Source organism: Rhinopithecus bieti, unplaced genomic scaffold (assembly GCF_001698545.2).
Source record: "Rhinopithecus bieti isolate Rb0 unplaced genomic scaffold, ASM169854v2 scaffold_3878, whole genome shotgun sequence".
NCBI lineage: Eukaryota > Metazoa > Chordata > Mammalia > Primates > Cercopithecidae > Rhinopithecus > Rhinopithecus bieti.
Genome location: NW_016805059.1, coordinates 6960888 through 6964659, shown reverse-complemented (window position 1 = coordinate 6964659; position 3772 = coordinate 6960888).

Sequence of the window (3772 nt, the reverse complement as noted above, 5' to 3'; positions counted from 1 at the left end):
TTTTTTTTTTTTGAAATGGAGTCTTGCTCTGTCAACCAAGATGGAGTACAGTGGCGCGATCTTGGCTCACTGCAACCTTTGCTTCCTGGGTTCAAGCAATTCTCCTGCCTCAGCCTCCCAAGTAGCTGAGATTACAGGGACCCGCCACAACACCTGGCTAATTTTTGTAGTTTTAGTAGAGATGTCATTTCACCATGTTGGCCAGGCTGGTTGTGAACTCCTGACCTCATATTGTCTTGCATATATGCCTATGAGTGCAATTGCTGGGTCATATAGTAACTCTATGTTTAATCATTTCAGGAACTATCAGACAGTTTTCCAAAGTAGCTACACCATTTTAATTTCCCGCTTCTTATTGTTTTTTAGTACTTAAGATATTCTACTTTCTTGTCATGCATTTTAAAAGATTAAAAAAAAACTCCTTCTCTCTGTCACCAAACAACCACCAATTACATGGGTCTATTCAGCTTATGAAAATAAGCTGAGCTGTACACTTATAAGTAGTAATGGATAACTAATTCATGGAATATTTACCCAATGAAATATTATATGCAGCAATAATAAACTACCAATAAGCACATCAACAATATGGATGAATCTAACAAACAAGCACCAGAGAGACGGATACAAAAGAGTATCTATTCTATTATTCTAGTTATATAAAGTACTAAAATAGACAAAACAAATATATGCAGTTAGAAGTCAGGATTAATCTTGAGGGGAAATAGTGATTGGAAGTGGACACAAGGAAGCTTCCAGATTCCATTTTCTGGGTGGTGATTACATGGGTTTATTCAGTTTGTGGAAATAAACTGAACTATATACTTACAATATGTGCACTTGTCTTTACGTGCATTAAAAGTTTCAAAAAGTTAGAAGAAAAATGTATTCAACTTTGGGTATGTAGTATCCAGAGTTTTCCCTGCATCTTATTGCTTGATGATTCCTATGATACAAATTGCTCTAGAAAAATAGAAAAAATAGGTAAAGTGTTCAACATAATTTATAAGGCCAATATAATGTTGATACCTAGTCACATAAAGAAAAAAAGGCCTATTTTACTTATGAACATAGATGCAAAATAATGCCAAGTAAAATCTTAGGTAACAGAGTCTAATACCCTACTAAAAATATATTACAATCAAATAAGGTTAATACAAATAATGTAAATTTGGTTCAACATAGGAAGATCTACAATAAAAATCATCACATCAAGGGACATAAACAGGAAAATAATCACATGATCATCTCAGACACGGAAAATCATTTTATAAAGTTTAATACTGGTTAATGATTTAAAATCTCTTAGAAATTTCACAGGAAAATAAAGGAAGGCTTTCAGTCTAACAGAGGACATCAACTAAAAATCTACAGCAAACATTATATTTAACAGAAACTTTAGTGTGGTGCTCTCCTGTAATCTCAGCTACCTTGGAAGCTGAGGTGGGAGGATTGCTTGAGGCCAGTTAGAGGCTGTAGTGAGCTATGATTGCACCTAAGAAGAATAGCCACTACACTCTAGCCTGGGCAACACAGCCAGAACCCGTCCCTAAAAAAAAATTTAAAAACAAAACCAAAAACTTCAGATGCTGTATTATTTGAATGTGTTTACTATACTTAAAAGAAACTGAAATAACAGTAGTATAAACACATAAGGATTGTTTTTTATCTCAGAGCAGGAAGTTTAGAGGTGGGCAGTACAGCTATGTTCTGGAGGCCCCTTCTGGCTTTCTGCACCATCATCCCGTACATTTAACATTTGCTTTCATCATCTCAAGATGGCTTCTGCTCTCCAGGTAACCAATGTCCAGGCAGGAAGAAGTGAATGGAAAGAAGGGCAAAGATTCATGGAACTAAGCCAGCTGGGCTTTCTGAAAGTACATGCAAGAACATTCTCTTAAATTCCATTGGCTTGGACTGTGTCATATAACTACCTGTAGTTGCAAAGGTGGTTGCATTTTGCTGCTATAAAAAAGGAGGGGAGGGGGTGGCATTCTGGTAGAAAGATAAAAATAGAGACTTGAAATTGAACAGGTAACTAGTAGTGTCTGCCTTGTATTCCCTTTAGGTTTGATAACAACACAATGATCCCCACTGATATGGTTTGGCTCTGTGTCCTCACCCAAATCTCATCTCGAATTGTAGTCCCCATGTATCAAGGGAGGGACCTGGTGGGAGGTGACTGGATCACAGGGGCAGTTTCACCCATGCTATTTTCCTGGTAGTGAGTGAGTTCTCACATTATCTGATGGTTTAAAAATATTTGGCAGCTCCCCGCTCACACTCTCATTCTCCTGCTGCCTTGTGAAGAAGGTGCTTGCTTCCCCTTCGCCTTCTACCATGATTGTAAGTTTCCTGAAGCTTCCTCAGCCATGTGGAACTGCAAGTCAATTAAACCCCTTTCCTTTATAAATCACCCAGTCTCAGGTGGTATCTTTATAGCAGTGTGAGAACGGACTAATACACCCACTACGACCACCACCTTGCAAAATAGTACTTGATGTCTTGGCCATTGAAAACAGACAAAAATAAATGTAACATATAGCTCTGTCAAGAGTTCTGCTACAAACTGCAGAAAACATATGCAGCTGATTCAAAAGAAAATAACTTATTATAATATTAAGTAGCTTATTGAGTCTATAAAGTTGTCCACAGAGGTTATGTAAACTTGACGGCTATATAACTGGGAACAACACCCAATCATATTACAGATCTACTCCAATGGACAGGCCATTATTACTACTATCTGGCAAAAAACACTGCAGCATGTACTGCCAATTCCACCAGACTGAGCACTGGGTACTATTGTGGGAATCTCTGCCACTACCCTCTCTGCTAATGTATTTTTATTAATTGTACTTGTTAGAAAAAAGAATTTCTTGACAGCATGATTACTATTATAACAGAATACACACTGTTCACTTTGAGCTCTTTTCTAAAGAGAAGCAACTACAGAAGATAATTTATATTTAGATTTAATCTGACTACAAATGATAATGTCTTCATGTACTTTTTGCTTTCAATTCCAAGGTATCTGGGACAACTTCCCTATGTTGCATTTTAGCTTCTGTTTTTCTTAAATACAGATGATGCACTTTGTCTACTTTCTCATAGGAGTGTTAAGATCTATAGTCCTATGAACTCTGTGAAAGAAGAATTTGTGTATGCATGCATGTGTGTGTGAATGATGAAATACTTCTCTCCTTTGTTCATGTAATCCTGAACATCTAGTATTTAACATGTTTAATAATTTGAGAAATACGTAATTTCAAATATAATTACATTTTAAAGTGGAAATAAAGGTGGTAAGGAAAAGAGGGAGAAGTCTTTTCTGGCTTCTACAATAAAGAAATATAATTTCATTGCTTTAAAGTACTATAATAACAGAGCTGAAGAGTATAAAAAATGAATAAAGTGGGGCCAGGCATGGTGGCTCATGCCTGTAATCCCAGCACTTTGGGAGGCTGAGGCAGGCGGATCACAAGGTCAGCAGTTTAAGACCATCCTGGTCAACATGGAGAAACCCCATCTCTACTAAAAATACAAAAATTAGCTGGGCATGATGGTGGGTGCCTGCAATCCCAGCTACTCAGGAGGCTGAGGCAGGAGAATCACTTGAAACTGGAAGGTGGAGGTTGTGCTGAGCTGAGATCGCACCACTGAACTCTAGCCTGGGCGAAAGAGTGAAACTTCATCTCAAACAAAACAAAACAAAACAAAACAAAACAGAAAGAATAAAATGAAATAAATTAAAAAAAAAAACACGATTTAG